This window comes from Tympanuchus pallidicinctus, unplaced genomic scaffold (assembly GCF_026119805.1).
Source record: "Tympanuchus pallidicinctus isolate F22 unplaced genomic scaffold, pur_lepc_1.0 scaffold3, whole genome shotgun sequence".
NCBI lineage: Eukaryota > Metazoa > Chordata > Aves > Galliformes > Phasianidae > Tympanuchus > Tympanuchus pallidicinctus.
The window spans coordinates 3,902,626-3,924,853 of record NW_026294747.1 but is presented as its reverse complement, the minus strand read 5'-3'; the positions used below and the strand labels follow the sequence as shown (position 1 = coordinate 3,924,853).

The 22,228-nt window shown below is 34.7% G+C and overlaps 1 long non-coding RNA gene across 1 annotated transcript in view; it reads left to right on the top strand.

Moving 5' to 3' along the window:
• Positions 1-22,228, top strand: part of LOC128086121 (uncharacterized) — a 185,371-nt gene that overhangs the window by 27,333 nt on the left and 135,810 nt on the right. Inside the window, exon 3 of the long non-coding RNA XR_008209242.1 lies at positions 5,504-5,673. This is a non-coding gene — a long non-coding RNA (uncharacterized LOC128086121). The remainder of the gene's footprint in view (positions 1-5,503; positions 5,674-22,228) is intronic.

The window sequence follows — 22,228 nt, the reverse complement described above, 5'->3', positions numbered from 1 at the left end:
TTAGCACTGAGCTTAAATATATATATCTAAGTTTCCCCTCGGCCTCACTAAACTAGTAAAAAACCCATAATATGCAGGAAAAGCTGTGTTTATCAGTAATCAAACAGTTATGACTCTTCTAATGTTAAGGTGAATACGCAAGAGCAGAATAGATTTTTCAGAAAAGCATCTTTTACATTAGGGATTTTTTCTAATTTCTTTTTTCTTTTTTTTTCACAACTTAGAAGGAATGAGAAAGACAGTGAACTCTTGAGAAGAAAACCTGTGAGAAGCTTGAGCTGGTAGAGCGGTACTTCCAGAAGGGAACTTGTATCAGGCAGTTAATAAGGAATCTTTGGAGACAAGTAAGGAACATGGAGTACTTGAGGTCATAGCACTAGAGCATTTTTTCTGATGGTGACCTTATTTTACTAGCTGTGAATGAGTTACCAGGAAATACTCCACAGTACTGTTGCAGGATTCAATAAAATCAACACGTTCACAGCTGGTGCTGATATCTGAAGGGTGCTGTTTAGCTGAAGCTCAAGATCATTTTTCTGTTGTATTTGAGGGCTATGTGATTTATATGAATTATTCTAAGTGCCCATAGTGTTTGGTTGCTATCCCAGGAAGGAAGAGAAGGGTAGGTATTTGCTATATTTCTCATTTTCTTAAAGCCATCTCGTAATCACTGTGGGTTGTTGATGTTGTTTTTGTTTTGGTGATGATGTGTATGTTTGTTTTTTTGTTACTGTTTTTATTTGTTTTTTCCTCCTATGGAAAAAAATCTCTGGTCTGGAACATTAAAAAAATAATGAAAGTTGTTTAGGATATCTACTTCCATGTCTGTCTGCCATCTTGGTGTCCCAAGCTTTATCATATTTCTCTTATTCTGTGTCTGCCATTCTTCCTTCCCTTATGTATAGAACCGAAGATGGTGCTTGTGCTATCAGAAAATGAAGGGAAGAGTTGAAGATAATTGATAGATCCAAAGGAAGGGCATCGTGTCATCTAAATTTGTACAGCATTAACAGCTACTGGCTGACACCATTTTATCTATGATATGTCACTGTTTGGCAGTCTTGTTATGTCATTGAGAAGTAAAGACAGGTGATTTACAGGATATTATGCTTGGGAAATGCAAGGGAAAGAAAAAAATCAGCAACAATTAAGCAGGAATAGCAGCCATTAACATAGCATCTTCATATGATGAACTAAAGAAATAGTTAAATTCTTATAAAGATCACACATCAAACCACAAAATATAATCCCCATGGTGTAAGCTCTGAAAAGAACAAGAATGATGATATTAAACAACATCTGTCAGAGGCTTACTGAGTCTGGATCCCTTTTAGTTATTCATTAAAGCACGATAAAATCTTGGAGTTCTAAGAAGAAAAAACAAACTAATCCTGTAAAAATTGAAACTAGTAATGACAGAATGATGGAATTTATACCCTTTTATGCAGCAGTTACTGGCAGAATGACAAAAAGTCACTGATTTGAGTGTTTACATGTAATATAGTTCATGCTTAGGTGAGACTTGCTTAACAATTAGAGGAGAAAAATGTTGTCATGGGACTTTCTCTGGATTACCAATGTTCATCACTCACTGCCAGACTTTTGCTAAGTTATGTAACACAGCTGTGCCCTCCCAAACTATATACATGGTAAAACTCCATTTTAACATCCATCTTTGAGTCTTTATCTGCAACTTGAAATCCACAGCTCTAATCAGAATTAAATCTGACTCATCCATGGTATTTAGATTAAATGAGAACACTGTGTTCTCTGACTGTTAAGAGGGACGACGCCCTGAATTGCAGAAGCTTTATATCTGGAGAATGTTGTAGATTTTTAAATGGTAATTTTGTGTGAGATTAGATTTACACAAGATAATGAGGTGATTTTCTTGCTTCATCAATAATAGCCAAAAGGGAAGAAATGAAATACATGCTCTGGCAGCAAAACAGTAGGCTGTTACCCACTGAATTAAAAGTTGCTCTAGCATGGGCTTCAAAATGGATTGTGCCTGTGAGTAGTTCTGGATGAGTGACAATTGACAATGGTGTTAATTTTTTTCTTTTTCCACACACAAAGTTGAAGAGAAATAATTTATTATAATATAAATGTCCAGGGAAGGAATTTTCTGAACACTGGCTTGTACTTTGGGTAGTCCACAGTTTTTCATCCAATTAAGAAAGAACTGAGTCAACAGTCTTTGCGTCCTGTATTAATTTGAAATAAGGGAATTTCAAGGCCAAAAATTAATATTTTTTTCTTCATTTTCTTCACATGAAAAATTAAAACAACATTTGGATTAATCATTTAGTAAACCATGGGTAATGGATTTTTTTACGTTCTTTTCCTCTGTGATACACACTTTTTAATGCTGCTTGCTTGAAGAGCAGATACACACTGCTGGGGCTGCAATGGGACTTGGGCAGGCTTGGCATGTGAGGATATGACTGCAGATGTAATTGCTGAGGAGGCTTTGGTCTAGAAACTTGTTCTGCATGACACTGCCAGCATTCGGTTTATGATCTCCAGTTCTAAGTTTCTTACAATGAAATAGCCATCAGTCTAAAACAAAGTGTAATGTGGAAGACAGCAGGTGAAAAATAAAGGAAAAAAAGAAAAATCAGTTTAGCATCCACAGCAAGCAAGACAAGGAGATTCCATTGGGCTGGTAAGAGGTCTGAAATGATTTCCTGTTCTTTATTCTTGTGTTTGGACAAGTACCAAAAGAAAACCTTGCAGTTGCTTTCCTGAAGAGAAGTGTAAAATAAGGAAGGTAATAAAGGTCTTTCTTGCCTCTCTGAGATGCACCTTGGGTGAAACAGTTTCTTAAGGGGCGATTGGATCCTATCTATAGTCAGAAGACAAATTCCTCAGCCTAGGTTCTTAGTACTGTGATGCACGTTAGCAATGCAGCTTAAATCTATGAAACCTTCAATTAATCAATCATTTGATCACAGACAGATCTACCTCTTGCTTCAGCATGTAAAAATTATCTATTCACTCAGTCTACAATCTTTCTAACCTGATGTAATGGCCCAGATCAAAGAGGGAACAAGACTTCAGGGAACATTCTGTCTTGTGACATGAAAGGTCCAGACAGAGCAGGTTTCCTGGCAAACAGAAATTTGGAATGGAAGAGAACTACCTCTCAGTGTGACTGTATATCATACTGAAGTTAATATTTGGTAACACATTTCTAGCATGCCACTCAAGTTTAAGAATGAGTTCTCCAGATTTATCTGTGAAGAGTTTAAAGGAGAGCCCCATACTAAGTATGTGTAGGTAAGCTAATTTTGCTAACTAATAAGGACTGCATACAAAGGGAGAATTCACAATTCTGAAGGGAATTACAAACCACCAGGTGTTGAAATTGCTGCTATTTTATGATCATCACAAAATATCTGGTATTCAAAATCACATCTTTGCTGTGGATCATAGAAACGAATCAGTTCCATACTCAACTGCATTAGAAAGGCCTAATACTGCATTATGGCAGAAGTCTCATGGTGCCAACTGCAGCACAAGAGGTGTAAGGGCTGCTGCCTTGTCCAACTCAATCCTGCTGATGAATTCTTGCCCTAATCTTTTTTGAAGGCTGACTTCTCATTTTCATTATTCTCTAGTTGTTATTGAGTGTTTATCTACCAGATAATTATCCTGCTGATGGATGAAAATACTTTTTAGATTCTTAGTACATTTATGTCATGTAAGATTTGATTCTGCAATGAAGTGCTTTGAAGGTGTTCTCAAATGATGAATTTGATTATAATCCCTATCATCTTTTACCTCTCTTACTTGCCACATTTTATGTAATCAATTGGAAATCTGAAGAAAATCAATATACAGCAGCTTCATTCTTAATCTCCCTTTTTATATGCATTTGTGTATGTACATACACTTTTTCCCTTGTCTTTGCCTCTCAGTAGCCTCAGCTGATCTTCAGAAATAATATATTCATTAGTAAATTGTTGCATTTGAATCAGCAGGGAGTGTATATCTGTGGTTGGAGTTGAATAGGAATGGTGAATTTGTATTCCTTTGACAGAATGGCAAATAAAAAGGTGTGGAGAAAAGGAAATTTAGAACACACGGGAATGTTAATATAGGCTCAGATTGAAAACTAAGCTAGCTGAACGTTCCTTTGGGTGCCATAATTAATAGCAGCTTACATTTATACAGCAGTTTTCATCCTGAAGCACTTTCATGCATACACAAGATACAGTTATATTTTACACAAGGTTACAGTTACATTATATACAGGAATTATTAATCATTTCTGGAAAGAAGAGGTGATTTAAGGCTTTCCTGCAGCCCGGAGCAGAGGAGTTACTTTCATTCTCTGGCAGTTTTGATGTAGGGGAAACGCTAATGTGTAATGGAGGCTCAAATCTGAGTGTTTTGTTAATGCTGTTTAATTTCTTATTTTGTATTTAGTTGAGTCAACAGGGGTAAATCTCATCTAAATACTGATGTACAGTAAAGACTTGATAATTCTGCGAAGAATAAAAAGCTGTGTAAACATTGTGATAAACATTCGGGCTTACGGATTGGTGGAAACTTAAGTAATATTCAATCCACAAATTCAGAGAAAATGTCCATGTTTCACTTATGTCTTTCTGTGCGTTTTGGCTACTGAAATTTACAAACCTTTCAGGAAGAAAAAGGAAAGAGAACAAAATTTACTTTGCCAAAAAGTCATGTCAAGTTTTAAGTACACAAAGTAGTTATATTGCTAGAAAATGTTATTTGCGTCTGAAAAACAAGTGAGTTTCTTTCTTCAGGTATTTCTAATTCTTCTCTCTCCTCAGTTTTGTTTAATTACATTTCTCAACTCAGTACAAGTCATAACAGAAGATCTTTGATCTTTAAGGAATAAGCCAACTGAGAGACAACTGTCTTGTGTGCACAGATCAATGTACGTGTTAATGTGTAGCAAGGTATTTTATCATCTGTGAGCAGATACCTAGAACTGTAGTTATAATGAAGATCAAGTGAAAGGACTTTTCCTGTGCTAGAGAAAGCGCAGAATATATAAAATATATGAGGATTGATCCTCTAAATTGCCATATATTCCATTGCATTTCAGGGAGGATAATGATATCATGAAATTGGGTTAGATACACATTCAGAAGAGATAGTAATCTTATCACTGGAGTCTGAATGGTTTTATTTGAACCCATTTATCTTTCTCATTACAATCACTGTAATGAGAATGAAGCTCTGTATTATTTATGATCTGTCTTGTCAGTCTGCAACACATGGCATGTTAGAATGCAGCAAAGCACATCTGTTTTCACTCTGGTGTACTGAAGGAAAGGAAAGACTGATGGGTCAGCACAGCAAACGTGAGTTCTAGATCTGTGCAACAAAGTTTCTAAGGGTGGGTGGCTTCAGCACTGAGGATATTAAATGATTGGATGTGAATTGATAGCTGGCAAAAGGAAGGGTTAAAGACATCACTATACAAAGTTGCAATCTTTTTTTCTCTCGTTACCTTTTCCAGGAGTGTCATGCTGGTAGAAACTGTGAGGTAGAGAGCACTGGAGGGTGAATTCTTATCTTTATAGAAAAAGACTACAGATCCTGCAGAGAGAATGTGAAGTTTCAAATTTTATCCGCTCAAAGACAAGCCAATTATACAGCATCATCTGAATGTTTTACCTTCCTCATCTGGTAAGTCCAAATTTAACTTCGGTGTAACCAAATGCAACATCATGCATCTAGGAGCAGTGAATGTAGGTCAAATTGTCAGACTGAGGAACTATGCTCAAAATGGTCTTGCCTCTGGACAAGACTTTCCGGTCATAATGGATAATCAACCAACTGTGAACTCCCTGTGTAGAGCGCTGGCTATGAGAAATTATGTGTTCAGAGGTCTTATGGAGAAGGAACTTTCCTTTAGAAATTAGGAGGTGATACTACCTGCATGTGTGGCTTTTGTGAAAACACTTCAAGGTTGTTATTTCCAGATCTGTTGTTCAGAAGGGCGCAGAAGTTATTTTGCATCCTAAAGAAGCCCAGTCTGTCTACTGTAAAAGGTGGCCGAATTACACCTGTATATTACATGGGCAGAACTAAGGCTGACTAAAAATGGAACGTAGTCTAATGGCTAGAAGTCAGACAAATCTCAGAAATTATGCTTTCATTTGTAAAGGAGTTTATTTTATATATATATATACACACACACATACATATATATATATAAAACAGTAAAAATCTGCTTATTAAAGACCTTATTCAGTGATTGGAAATCTTCTAATCACTTGGGATCATCAACATATCAGTGATCTTTTTGAATGTACACATTTATTACTTAATCAGAAATTAGCATAACAATTATTTATCACGTATTGTACAAGAACATGGGTTATTTGATTACTGCCTTTTAAAGGTGGTTCCTCTTGTCTTCAAAATGGCTATCTTTAAATTCACTATAACTGCAAGGACTAATATGAGGTGAACAATGATATTATACCACCATATAAAGTCAATGTTTGTGTTGACATTGAAGACCAGTGTGAAATCTCTGTGCATGAAATGGAGAAGTGCAGTGAAAATCTAGCAATGCCTTTTGACCTCAGGCCCCTGAACTCTCTAATAAAAGTTTCTCTGCTAAGTACTCAGTGTACTTGGGGAAATTGTCATAAAATAGCATGTGCATTGTAAATACAAATAGAGTGGAACATAAGATTATGCTTTCTTAACCCATGTAGTAATAATAGTAGGAATATGAAGAACACATCCCCAGGAACATGACTGTGAGTTGTTCAGTCATTCCAGGAACAGCTTTAAGCCTGTTGATTATCTGTTGAATATGGTTTTGTCAAGGTTGAGAGAGGTTTCTCATGCATGAGAAATCTATGTTGGAGAGCAGCTTGAAAGTGAATGCATCTTTTTCTGTGTGCTTTGAGTTACCTAGTGCCTTCTGAGATGTGCATTTCCATGTCAGCACAAAATTTGTTGCTTTGCTTTGGAAGATATTTGCAAGAGATAATTACCTATATGATTTCATCTAAATATAATGCAAATATCTATTTAAAATTCTGTGAGGAAGCATAATAGAAAATATTTTACCTTGCACATTTATAATTCTGTTCTGTCAAGAAAGGTTCATGTGTGTGCAATTATGTGAAGGATGAATTTTGCTGATGCCATGGCAACAATCTCTCCTTATTTTATAGAGTGAAATCTTTTTATTGTAATAGAGTAATTCTCTCTCTTTCTCTCCCTCTATTAAATGAGATCAGTAGATTATTTAGGTAGATTCTGCTCATCCCTCTCCCTACCTTCTTTCTCAGTGAACATATTTCCTTCAAGAACATCACATAATCCTGGACAGAGTTTTAAAGGCCTATTTAAAAGTTAAAGACGTACATGAAAAGTGTCTCCAAATATAAACGCTTATTTTCTCCTGCTTCATATAAAAGATCTTGCTTCTTTTGAATTTTTGCCTAAGGTAATTGCTGCATTAAAATATACCAGGTGAAACAGAGGAGAGAGAAATGCTAAACTTCTTAGCTCTGTGTTGAATGTGACCATTCAGGCACAAGGAGAACTGGCTCTTAGTTGGAATGCTTTTTCACATCTTGTAACATATATGGCTTATTAGATAATTTCTTTCTAAACGTGCAGTTATTACTCCTAGGGAGAGGGCCCTAGTTCTTGCCACCAACAAGCTGGAAAAAGCATCCAATCTGGCAATCATACAAATAATTTCCTGAATGTGTTGGGATACGAGTCCTGAAAGAAAATAAGCAGTGGTTAATTGTTATTCCAGCATTCAATAAATTTCCCTAGAATTTACCTTAGTTAAAGAGTATATATCTGAAATTCATCACACTAAATACATACTTCAAACACTCTAGGATGATGTATAATACCAAGAACATGATCATATCTTCAATTATAGGCAAATTGTCGTCAACCCTTCTACTTATACACAACTGCCTATTCCTTCACTGGAGAAACTGGGCTCCTAACTTAAAATTGTTTCTCATCTTATTCATTAGTTCTTATTCTTATAGTTTTATGGTCTGAATTTGGGCCCTAAATACCAAAAAATAAATAAAGAAAAAAATGAATGTTTTTTACATGAGATTTTTAATGTAATGCTACATAATTCTATACCTGCCTGTATGACTCCTTGGATTGAATTTCTGAATACCTTAATAGTTTGAATTCCCAGATTAGTTAGCTGCTCAGTTATATTTGCAGCACTTGGTCAGATAATTGTGCAAAGATGGGATGATATAACTTGGAAACGACATAGCATTGCTGGGAGAAACTTGAGTCTGTGTAAGTAGAAGGCTATCCTGACTCAGTCAGAGGGTTATGTAAAGCTTCAAGTTTCTTAAATTATCTCCTTATTTTTGTCAGTGGATCTGAAGCAAGAGAAAAAGAAATAACATAGAAAAGTAAATAGGTAGAGGAAGCCACTAAGAATAGATGAAACACAGAAAACAGATGCTGAAAAATCAGCCAGCCCTCGTATTTCCAAAGTGGCAAAATGAATAAATAAATAAATAAAAAATAAAAAAATTTCCTGTGCAAATGATAAATTACATGCATTTCTTTATGTAAACACCTAGTAATTTATTAAGAATTATTACACAATCTGTCTGTATGTTGTTACTAATGGCAGGCATCCATGATACAGAGCCACTGCTGTCCTTGACAGAAAAAAAGTGTATACCATTGAAGCACCAAAATGCTTTCTGCTTGGAGAGTAACAAATTCTGATTAGAGATGAAAACTGTGCTCCAAAAGGGGCATTAATTGTGGTGAAAGTCACTCATGTGTAATGGGCTGATGCAACACTGAAGTCTCATTGGAAGCCTTAATGGGATTTAAGTTGTACAGACCTTGTGGATTTTCTGATAAAGATGTTGAGCATTCTCTGCACAAATCCAGTGCAGGAGAAGGAACCAAAATAACACAACTAAATAAAATAATACATTCTCAGTTATTGTCCATGATTTTCAAGTGCAGCCTTGTACAAATAAGATAACAGCCAGATATTGGCTTAAGGCCTTTACCGAGCATGTCTCTCATAAAGAGAGGATCTGTATCATATTGTAATGAAATATCTTCATTGTAATTTTCATATTAATTTATTCCTGTACATCATTGAATTCAGGAAACAATACTGTGAGCCAAAATCAAAATATCTGTGCAAATGGTAATCCAGTATTTCTTCATTTGTAATTTACTCTGTTTGGATTAAGGACTGTGGTTTCCAATTGCCTGTAACAATACACTAATTAATAGATTGAATGCCTCTACTTAATAAAGTATTTCAAGATGTAGAGATTACATATATTCAGCCAGTTCTTCCTCTGTGTCACATTTTAGCTTGATGAAAATTAATCTCAGGGAAGAAATTGAATGGTTTTTAATTATCCTGTACTGTGGCTATAACCTAGAGTATATTCTGTAACAATAATTCACAGTCAATGCCTAGAGAAGGGGCATTGACTTTATTGCTTCTTTCACTTTAACCTACCTGTGTTGGTTTATTTCTATAACTGAACCTGTTTGACTACTTTCTTATTTCTCCCCATTAATAATACTCTTGAAGAATTTATTTCAGTATACTGCTGTGCAGAAATTCATGTCCGTTTAGGTTTACTGGTAGAGACTTTTATTTTGGTGCTAAAGGTCTCTTTCTTATATGGTCATTACCTTAGGCAATGTAAACTGATTTAGTATGTCAAAACATAAAAGAGATTGTAAAACAAAACAAAAAAGAGACAGTATTTTCATCAGAATAACAGATAGAGTCAGAAAGCAGACACATTTTTGGACATAGTTCTTTATTGGTTCATAATTTGGAAAGGAATTATTCAGCCCTAAGGGCACTCACAGTTTTCATTGTCTTTGAGTGGATCTACTGGTATCAATGATTGTTAAAAGCCAGTGCAAAAGCACTTCAGACTGCACCCAAAGCATGAGCAAAACAAGTTGAAGACACAGGTCTAAATACCTTGAGACAAAACTACACCTTGCAAGGATGAAATTTAGTGAGTAAAATACTGTAGCCCAAAATATTCCACATTAGATATTGTTAAGAACAATTTCTTCACAAATTTACCCTGTCACTATGATTTAAATGAACTATCAATCTAGCTTGGTGCATTCTTCATCTCAAAGAAAACTTGCAGCTCATTCAAGAATATCGTGAACATGAAAAGAAACCATGTCTGCTCTCCTATGCAGTTGCAATGTACACAGTCATGGTGGATGTGTAAAACTGAATTGTGACTATGAATTAGCATAAGCATAAGAAAAGGAGGGAAACAATAGGTAGGATTGGCATGAGGAATGAAAGTGGTGAAAAATGAGTAAGTTGCATGAGTAAGTGGGTATAAAAGGGAAGTTAGGGAACCATGCCTGATAATGACTGAAAATACAGCTTATCTTAATAATAAAATACGAGGCTACTGCAAAATTGGATTTCTTCACTTCCAGCACAATTCTCCAGATGGAATGGGCTTCACTTCTGTATTTGCAAGCAAAAAAAATCAAACAATAACATAATGAATAAGATGTGGCAGGAAATAATCTCATCTTTCAATTATATAATAAACTATAGGTAGGTGAATGGGAAAAAAGAAATCGGTTAGATGTATAAAATGAGCACTATGAGTTTAAGATAAAGTACATGGAATGGGCAACTCTAAGCATCCTTTGTGGTTTGTTGAGATGAACAGATTACTGCTCATGTAAAAGTAGTCTAGATTTAATATATGTCAAAAATATAGATCAAATAGGAAAAAATTCCATCAGCTGAAAATCTAATGTTGTTAATTTATCTTAATGCTAATGAGCTTACTAAAAACATCTGTTCTATTAACAATATCTGATTTTTAATAAATAATGAAAAATGGTCTACACAAATAGAAGGTTTCAAATATTTTTCAGATAGTTCTACTCAAACTTACTGCTCTACTTTTGTGTCATTCATGCTGTCTTCAGCTGAAAGTTGTGGATTTGAATACATTTCAATTTCAGTAATCTCTGACTACATCAAAATAGCTGTCTAAAATCCACAGTATTTCAGTGGAATTTTTCCAGTAACCTCATTTCCTGATAGAAATTGTCTTACTGTGTTTGCTGTGTTATCACAAATTAAAAATATATATTATATATATATATATATAATATTATATATAAATGTATAAATATATATATATACATAATATATATATATTATATTATATTATTATATATATTGTTTGTCTTATGGTATTATTCTTAGCATTGAGAAGTACAAAGGGCATGGGCGTTTATTGTTTTCCACCTGTCACATATTTTTACAATTTTATAGTCTACATTTAAGTAACAGAAATAAAATAAGAAAAAAATATCTGGGGTTTTCTATTTGTTCATATTAATTATCATTTAAGTTATACTATTACATTTCATATTATTCAGTATAGGGCCACGAGTGGAAAGAAAAAAACCAAAAAACTATGATGCTTTCTTGAGAGCTTGTATATTGGCATTTATTCCTGGGTTCAGTAAATGCTATTATATTATCAACTTTGTGCATGCCATTCCTCATGAGAAAATACATAATACCTTATATTGCTCTGAGATATTCTGAGTGCTCCAAAATATGATGCATTGTTCTAGTGTGTAGGAAAGCTTAAAGAAAAGAAAATTTCAGCTTTTTCTTTGATATTACTTCATGCCAGTAGTCACAAATAATCCTGTATGGCATCTTTTTACCTAAAACAGAATAGAAATTAAACAAAGTGACAGTAGGTCTTGGAAACAATCGATAATTAGAACTTTTTTATTGTACTCACTTTAATGTATTTGTGTTCAGATATTTACAAAATATCAATCTGAGGAAAAGGCATAACAAGACCAAGAGAATTCTCTATATCTTTAGAGATCAATAGGTTCCAGTAAATTAAATAGGAACGTACTGTGAAGGTAAAGTTAGATAAAATCAAATTCCTTTTTCTTTTTTTTTTAAAGTTTTCATGATAAGATGTAAAGTTACTGGATTTATTAGTGGATCTTATTTATTTATCCTGGTGCTTCATTATAATGAAAGCTCTAATTACTTTGGGTAGCTCTCATGCTTCATTTGTATCTGGTGGCTCTTAGACACTTAATAGCGATAGTACCTGAGAAATAAAGATGTTTCTTTGTCTTGTTCCTTGAAACTCCATGGCAGTTTCGGTGCCTTACTGATCATTGGAAATCCCTGGGTTGGCTTTTTGGGTGGTTCCTGTGTGGAGCTAGATGTTGGACTCCATGATCCTTGTGAGCCCCTTCCAACTCGTGGTATGATATGATTCTAGAGTCATGGAAGCAATTTTGAAATTATAGAGAACACATTAAAAGCTTACCTAAAACATTCTTTTTGATAACCTGATTCAAATAAATAAATAAATAAGATAAAATTCTACTCAGAGAATGGAAGTTTCTGCATGTTACATGCATGACTGTCAAACCAAGGAATTTCATATTTTGGGCCAAGAATTTGTCGTGAAATGTTGTTGCATTGTGTAACAACAGAATTATACATCCTGAAATTTCACCTAAGACATCTTGGCCTACATTTAGGCCTAGTATGCTATGCTGTACTAGAGAGCTAATCCTTACAGGAGTTTCACCTTCTCATATTACAGCCAGACTTGCTCTGATATTTTCTGAAATTTGGTCTTTCATTCTTTTGATATAATTTTTAGCAGCCTCAAGTACGGTGCCGAGAATATTTACTTTTATCCACTATCATGCCACATTCTACTCCTGCTCAAAGTTTTAGAACATATGGCCATTATGTATAAATTTCCCATTCCTTTTTTTTTCCCCACGGGCCCATTAACATGTATTTCTCAATGCTTAATTGCTTAGTGTGCCCATGCTTTAAGTCAAATTAAGCCATTCCAAATTTTATTGCCCTCCTGGTTTTTATTGACCATTCTTCGCTATTAGTCTCGTTATTGAATTTAGTAGCCTTTCATGCCCTCTCCTTATCTCAGAATGCTAACATTTTAAGTTAATAATGTTCCAAGAAATTTTAACAGTCAGTTTCCTGTAACCCATTTTTTTTTCCATTGGAAAATACTTCACTCATGTTCTTCATCAACTATAATATATCTAATACATTCTCTTTTAACAATCTGTGGTGATTTATCTTCTATACTCTGGGAGTGGAACTATATAATCCTAGTTCTTTCTCAGTTATACCATAGTAGTTTTAAGTACATCTTATCTGTGGTTCCATTCTGCTTGTTCTTTTAGTATGGAAATGCTTTTGATAAGTCTGTTGTTGTGTAGCACAATCACTGTGCTCAGTGCTTACTGCATACATAGCACATTTCACTTTTTCAAGGTTTATGCTGACTTTCTGATTGTTGTAATGGGCAGAAAGTGGAGGATCTGTAAGAAAATTATACTTTATTTTACTATAGGAATACTGCTTATATGTGGTTCCAGCCATACTTACTTTATAACGTATATATTTTTTGCTAGATATAGATATAACTTCCAGTTACTTTATTTCAGACATGATGATCCTTATGGGTCCCTTCCCGGTTGTAATATTCTGATTCTTTGATTGCTATTAGGCCTTCTGAGTATCTGAATAATAAGTGTTAAAGGGTTAAAGTATTGAAATAACTGAGATGATGAAATATAGGGGAAAAGAAGCAGTTTAATTCTAAACTACAGAAATGAGCACAATAATTTTGGTTTTTAAAAACTATTTGTTACAATATAACATTATAGCACTGAGCTTTTTAAGGTCTGGATTAATCATATGTGCTTGAACATGTCAGTTATTGACCTGATTGAGAACTGTTCTTTTCTGGCAATATTATCATTAGCCATAAAATTCTTGAACATTGAATGTTCTACACTCACTTGGTTTCTTAAGACTTTTTAATCATTGTGGCTATGGATCTACCATCAGTAATCTGTTGCATATAATACAAAAATACTTGGAAATACATTTGAAATTGATGGTGAGGTGAAGATTGTGCTATTGAGTTGCACATCTTAATTGATGAAATGATCACGTTATCATCTATGCTTATTCATTGAATCTCTATGTTCTTACCATTTATTGATATCCTTACACTACTGTGTTTGAAGATGAGTTTAACAGATTGTCAGTTTCATGTTAGCTGTAGTTGACTTAAGTATCTAAAGCTTGTATTTTGGAAGAAGCATTCTTTATTGTCACTGTGGACTGCAGAAACAACCGTTCCAGTCCTTTGACTATTTTGGCAAAGATGCCCTTTAAAGTATGGTAAGAAAAACAAGGATAAACTGGTGAGGTTGTGTTGGTTTCTCAAAACTGTGTTATTCAGCTGTTTCATAATGCCACCAATATGTGTTAGTAGTAATGGATGCTCAAATTGAGTAGATGTAAGCTTAGCATGTCCAATATTACCTATTCATGTTATGCCAGTCCAGCACTTCATACAATAAGCTGCATCTTTAACTAACATAGCTGAGTCAATACAATTTGGATGAGTGCACCATAAATCAGAATAACTGCATGCTTCCTTGGTTAGAGCATGCACAGAGCTGGAAGCTGATGCAATTTATAGTAATAGTATAGACCAATATTGTAGAGATCATGAAAACTATTTGCTTAGCATTTTTAAAATCACATTGATTATTATATTGTATGCTATGTGTAACCTAAATGTGGAAAATGCTTTTCTAGTGTAGCTGATGTCTTCTGTGGAAGAAGAAGCTGTTGTAAATATCAAAGTGCTTTAGAAACAGTCTTCAGTATATGGAAAGTTTCCAAAAGTTAGTGCCATTAAGTAGAATGCAGTCATTCCTTAGCTAGCTAGAAGCACCGAAGGCTGTTAGGCCTTTTCTTTTTTTTCTTTTTTTTTCTAATCACCTTTGTGTAACAGACCTGAACTGACTTTGGGGAAATGAAAGATGAATCAAATGCATTTTCTGTCTTTTCATCAAAGCAGTCCTTTGGCAAATCAAGTGTGGGTCTTCCTTGACCCATTTCCACTTGTAAGTTGCGTCTCCAGGCAATGAATTCTTGCCAGTAACTGTTCAGTGAGTGCCAAGCAGAGAATAACTGTGATATTCTGGAACATGATTAAGGACTTTCTTTGATTTCCCTTGTCTTTAACTTCACTGAAATACTGGAAAAAGACCAGAATCAAGAGCTGATACATAACTGAGAAAGTAATGAATCACCATTTCTATCCCTATCAAATTTTAAGAATAAAGAATGATTGCTTGAAGGTTTCTTCTATACAAAAAGCAGCATAAGAAAGCTATTAAAGCAAGATGGAAATTTGGAGAAGATATTTCTATTTAAATAAATCTGTTTTGTAGAAAGGGGACATGAGGACATGAGTAATCTTCTTTCTGTGTGAGAGCCTGAAAAATGTCAACATGCTTCATGTTAGCTAGGAGATGAGAAAGCTGTTATCCTGTTTCCCTGTTATAGTACAAACAGTAATGCAGTGCTTTTGAGTACATCTTATACAAGATGCCAATCTCTACTGACTTGATTCAAGAAGACTTATTGCAAATAGCCAGATATATACTCTGAAAAGAAGAGAGTAAAGACATACGAAACATCTGACTCAGGCTCTCTTGAACATTCTCCACATGGCAGTGGGTGCTTGCCTTTTTGGGGCTTGTGTCTGTGAACTTTTGCACAAATTAGACTTTTGTTTGTTATGTATAATTTCAGTAAATATTTAACATGATGGTTTATTGATATACTATAGGTTCTAGTAGTAGTTGCAAATAATAATCCTAGTTCATGATTGATATCTTTTTTTTTATTCCCAATGCAAGTTAATGTCTTTCAGTGGCTCTGTCCTCGAATCCCTGTAAGATATCCTGGCTCTCATCTTCATAGTTTTGCACCTGTAACTCATAAGGAACAACAGTCTGATGTGCCGCCGCATTCACACTTCTGTCTTGCCCCGGTCTGCACAGCTATATCTTGAATTAATTGAGGCCAACCTCCAAAGTCAAGCTTTCAAAATCTGTCTTTCCAATTTCCCCAAGCTTTCAAAATCTTTCAAACCCCTACGTTATCTTTGTATTGTACATTTAACACATTCAAAAGCAGAGAAGGCTCAGCTGGCAAGTATCTGTATTCTTAGCTCTGCAGTGATTTGCTAATGTGTTTTAAAGATCAAATACATATAAAATAGATTCAAAATTAATCTACAACATCGTTAGTATAGATCCAGCTAGTATGATGTTGGGGCATTTGTGAGCAGTTTATTTCAAGGCACATGGAACATAGAAATGGCAATTGGCTTGATGAAGTTGACAAACAAGAGACACTACTATTCGGGGCTTGAGTTCTGACTGTTTGCATCCTTGTGGCACTGGGAACAATTGCCAGGACTTGATCTTGAGTGTTGGCCCAGTTGTCAAGTTAAAGAAAATTTAGTTAAGAGATGTGTGGAGAGATGCTAAAATGGTTTTGTATTCTTTAAATGCATAGATCAGCAAGCATCGCTATTACCAAGAAAGCTAAATAAAAAAACTGGCAATTTTTCTAGTCTTTACCTACCTCAATTTTTTGCATGAAAATATAATCTGAAGAAGGATTTGGTGATATTCCAACTTAACTTCAGAAAAGGGAACTGATAAGCAGACATATTCAAACAACACAAGGAAGTATACAAGGAAATTACTATGTTATTTCAGAATTGAATCGTACTTTGCTAGTTGATGTGAACTTAAAAAACACTCCTATTTATTTCCAAGTTCACATCTGTCTTTTCAGCAGCCTTCAAGACTTCTATGTGCAATTTTCCCTGTAATATATACTACAGACATCATTCATAAACTGACCACGCTTCCAAAATACCCACCCAAAATCCTTTTCAAGTTTTATGTTGGCGTGGGATCCCATTATGATAATTTTTACTGGGAAGTAGCTCAAAGACAATTGTAAAATCAAGCTTCCCGCTAGGTGGCAAAGAGAGACAATGCTTAGCTGTGTATTTGTGCACGTATGAAAAAGAGAGTGAAAAGCAGCCAGCTATAGATTTAAGTTATATAAATACATTGTGTTTTGCTAGGCTTGACTGGGCTTCAAGAGTGAAACCAAGTTTTGATAAGTGTGATTCTGAAAGACTGAAAGGAGCAGATTGAATGAGGCAGTCTAAATACAGGGGGAAAAAAAGTATCTGCATCTTGTTCATTTTAGTGACCTGCTTGGAAGATGTATAATTCTCCAAGCCGTTTATTACAAAAAAAATATTCAGTGTAGCAAACCACATTGTTGTGGTCAGTTCAGTTGAATCGTTGAAGCAAAAACATCTTTTAAAAAGTGAAGCTGTAACAAAGAATTTCCACTAACTAGAGAATATTTCCACACTACAGAATATTGTAACTTTATGTATCTCTACTACACTATTAGAACTTCCACATAAATCCACTGCTCTAGGGAAAACCATATAAAATCCAGTGCCAAAACATTCAAGATACCTCCTTCAGTTTGCAAAGTCATATTCCAAGAATGTGAAATAGAAACTCTCATAATGAAAACAATTCAAGACTTTCAGAAAATCTTAGTTTTGATTTGTTTATAAATTTTAGAGCTTTTCTGTACCACCTCAAGGCTCAGCTGAGATTCCTGTGGGTTGTATGTAACATGGCTGTGACATAATATCTATTACAAAAAAGCAGCTATATTGAGTTCAAATGTGTTGTCAGCATCATTTTTTTCCTGTTGAAATACATTCTCTTCAGGTTTGCAAAGAATTAACTTCGTCTTAGAATAAAAAGAAAGAAAGTTTAGTTTATACAAGATAAATTCAGCACAGCTATTCATATCTTTAAAATTGTATGATTTTTTGCAAAATTTGGCTTATGTTGTGCAAATGTTCCTCTTTGCAAAGGCTCACAAATATTCATTACAGGAAATGAGATAAATTCTTATGCTTATTTCCTCTATACTTTCTTTTATAAATTAATTTTCTTTCTATTTTGAAAAACCCCAATATTTCAGTGAATTATAGTAGGAACTTGAAATTTGAAAGAGCCGAAAATTCCTGAAATACAGCTAGTCTTTTGATCAGAAAAAAAAGCACTCTTTTCATGACAGTTTTTGAGCTAATGAGAAAAGTGGACTGCACTTCATATGTTTAAGAAGATTCGAGTAATGTTTAAAAATTACTACAGAGAGCATGACAGTAAACCTGATGGGAACAGGAAATGAAGAAGTGAGAGTGGTCTTAAAGGAATGTAGTATTTCCACCAATTAAGAGATCTGAAAGTTTGGTTCTATGTCATTAATGATGAGGCATGCCAATAGATATTAGCTCTCACTATCTATTGAAGGGATTGGTTGATAGTCTGAGTGTAAATAACAAGAATGGGAGATGGGAAGAAAAAAGATTTCAGAGATGAGGAAGAATATGGAGGATAGCAAGTGGACTTGAAAGCTGAGATGTTTAAGTGACCAGATCTACATATAACTTTTCAGATAAATGAGTTTTTCACTGACGTGAAAACTTGAAGATGAAGGGGGTTGGGGGACATCATTAGTAAAGGCAAGAGTCTGCCTTTCTGCATTTCAGGCATAAGATGATAAAGCTAGGTAAAGACTGTGCCCATGGAAGAAAAACATGAAACTACTTTTAGAACTGCTGAAAGAATAAAAAGCTTAATAGAAAGAAAATGCCTGCGTGGGAAGTAAAATTCAAGGACAACATTTCACTGTGAACAGAAAAATGTGTCCAAAAATCTCCCCCATACCTTATGTAGAATTAACACAATAGCTTTAATCTTGCTGTGACAAAGAAAGTGTGGTTTATTATAAGAATGATTGTTTTGGAAAGGCAGTTTCAATTTTCTTTCTAGATAAGCTCTTGGCTTCCCAGTGCTATTTGAGCATCCAACAGAAGTGAACTAATCAGTGTGAAACTCTAAAACCAAGAATAAAACTTGCAAGGAAACAAATTGTTCTGTATAAAACAAAAGGAGGTTTTGAGTAATAAGTACAGAACACTGTAAAAATGTTTATCATCCAACTGAATTCATCAAAATTAGGTTCAGGAGACTTTATACAATGAAAGTACCTTGGTAAAATCCCTCTGTCCTTAAATATGAAAGCGTGAATTTCATTTTAGAATAAAGAAACCCATTTCTTTTTTGGAGTGTTATCCCCGTCCTTGTCTTTTGTTGTTAGCTTCTTTTATATACTATTTATCAAAGTTATTAATTCAGCCTTACTCAAAGTTTTCTTCTGTTTGGAAAAATATTTTTTTTCCTTTGTTCATTGAAAAGGAAATAGTTTGCCTATTGTAGGGGCTCTTCCATCTGCTTTCATGTGGTTTTGTGCTTTCATTGACCACTATGTTCAACTGTCAGTTAAGATGGGGAGGAAAAACAAGTTTCTCTATATGTTTCTTCAATAGAGATGTTTAGAAAATGACAGTTTCTTTTTTACAGTCCTCTGAAGAGTAAATAGTCTGAACAAGTCCAGACGGATGTTTAGCAGCATGATTCTGGAATTTCAGATACGCTTTGAATAATATCCCCAGGATGAGTCAGATCATCAGAGAACTAAAAGTTCAGACCAACACAGTCAATGTAACCATATGCTTTATTTTGTATTAGAACAGATCAAAAAGGTCCAAATATTTGTCTGATTTATGGCTTACAAGAAAGCACTGAAGTCGCATTTGAATTTGGCTTTCAATTTAATTTAAACTGTGTTAACGAAACCGTTTTAACGTAAGTAGGCAAAGATAACCTTTCAGAAATGCCAAAGGGTACTCAGGATAATTAAGCACACACATTTATGTACTTAAATAATTATCAGAACGTGTCTGCACATTCTGCCTCAGATTGACATCTAGTTAAAACAGGGCCCCTCAAAAGCTACCTAGAGTGATCTAAAATTTTGATCTGAAAATGCTTATTTGACAAAGTCAAGTTCACTGATGTAACTCCAGATTAGGTACGGTATTATACATACTGATAAGTATTAAAAAATATTAAATAGGACTATTGGAAATGCAATAAAATAATAAAGAATCTCCCCAAAGCTTTGTTTGTAAGCAGTATCTGTGTAGTGCAGTCAAGTAGAAAAGTGCAGCAAAGTCAAAGGGCAAAAAGACAAGAGATTATTTTAGGATGTTATTACATGTATGTTTCAAATTGTCAAGTTTAATTAATAATAAGAGCACTTTGTGAAGAATTCTGGTGCATTTTCATCCCTGGGAAGTAATAGAATCAAACTTGATTCTGTTTCTTAAAAAAAATGTCTTGTTCGAAGTTTTTGCCTTTTACAACTGCTTTGATGGTGAGGGACTAAGAATCATTTGAAAGTCAGTAGTACTTCAACAGCAGAAGAAAGCAAAGTTTTAGCTTTAAAATGTGTTTAGAAGCTGGAACTGGTGCATGAAAATCAGCCACTGCTAAACAAGAGGTTAGAGTGCATGGTTAAAATGGGCTTTTCTAGACTTAAAATGCTGTAAGGTATGAAAGCATTGCAGTATCTGACTGTGAACTCAGTGAATCGATCCTCTTTGTACTCCTATGAGTAAGTAAATACACAGCCAGTTCTGGCTTCAGTCCCGCATTAATTTCTTTTCATGAAAATTCTTTTCTGCTGGATTAAGGTAAATGGCGAAAGTCTGTGTTTGAAGGGGGATGCTTAAAAAGTGTTTGCATTTAAAAAACAAACAAACAAACAGAAGTGTAGCTTTGTGGTTTAATTTGCGGTGGGGATCCAATGTTTTTTTTTATAGCTGGTAGTAAAACAGTGGTTTTGTAGAGAGCTGAGCTAAACTCCATTCTGTCAAAAACTGCTGTTTCAGATTTGGACTGCAAAATGATTATTGATAATTGTGCAAGAAGTACAATGAACATGTGCTGACTTTCAGATCTTGGAGATTCTGTATGCCAGAGATGACATTTAGAAAAATATTTTGTTTTGCAAGCCTATCTGATCTGATGTAATTCACTGGGGGGAAGAATAAAAGACAGAACCCTTAAGAGGTGTTTTCTGACACATTGCTTTTCTTACTTTAAATGCATTTTAATGCTAAAACTTTGCTTTGTTTTGCTGCTGAAGTATTACTGCCATTCAAATGATACTCAGCAAAAGCAATAGTCTAAGGCAAAAAGAAGACACTGTCTCCAGCATGAGCTTAGGCATTCATCAATCCTGGCAGTGCTAAGCACTTCTGTGCCTTTCTCATCTCTAAACCTTGCTAAATTTCATGAATCAGGCATTTCACTGAACAGCTCAACCACAGAAAACACTTGCTGAAATCTGTTGAACCTCTGCCAAAAGCATGCCAGGAAGGCCCCTGATTTTTGAAGTCTTTCCTGATTCCTCACATATCATAAGGAGGTTTAAATATTTCACTCTACACTTAGCATTTCCAGCACACAAGTTCTGGTCCTTTAGCTTGTGCATCTGATAATCTGTTGAAAGTTGTGACCTGCCATGCATATGCACAGTGGACCACTTTGAAATAGACATCATAAAATATGCATTATAACCCAGCAGACCATAACAGTTGCACATAAAACATTACAGTGTATCATGAAAATATTTACAACTAATTAGTTGAAAGCAATAGACTACCATAATTATCTTCTACTAAATGATTAGTATTAATTACTTCAGAGGATTAATTATCTTCTGAAATACTTTAAGATGCAAAGCGAAGAATAAATGCTATGCCTCGTGACCTGCTTTGCCTTACAATTGAAAATAACATGTTGTCTAAAAAGTACCTCCTTGTTTATACAAAATTCTGTTTCATTAGGCTGGTGTGTGGCAGCATTACTAACTGCATCTGAAAGAGTTTTCTGTTATGAAACCCACTCAGAAAAGTCTTTCTTTCTCCAGCCTAAAAGAGTGGTCACAGCTTTCCGGTGGGGATGTCTAAGACACAGAGGAAAATGCAATTACGATTTCTCATCTGTAAGGTGTGAAATTTATTCCAATGCATTGATCTGCCATGCGTTTATATGTGCATACTACGTTTGAAGAAGCTAATTATTACATACTGGAGGCAAAAATCACCCCTAGAAGAATTAATTATGATGAATTCAAAGGTACTGTTCAAGAATCCCTGTAGTGCTTGTGGCACACTTAGGCCCCACATTAAAGTTCTTGGTTTTCTATAGTGTCAAATACCAAGACCTCTTAATGACACTGTGGTTGAGTAGCAACTGCTTTTCAAAATCTGTGGCTTGGGGGCAGCTTTGTGTAAGTTCTGAATTTATCTCA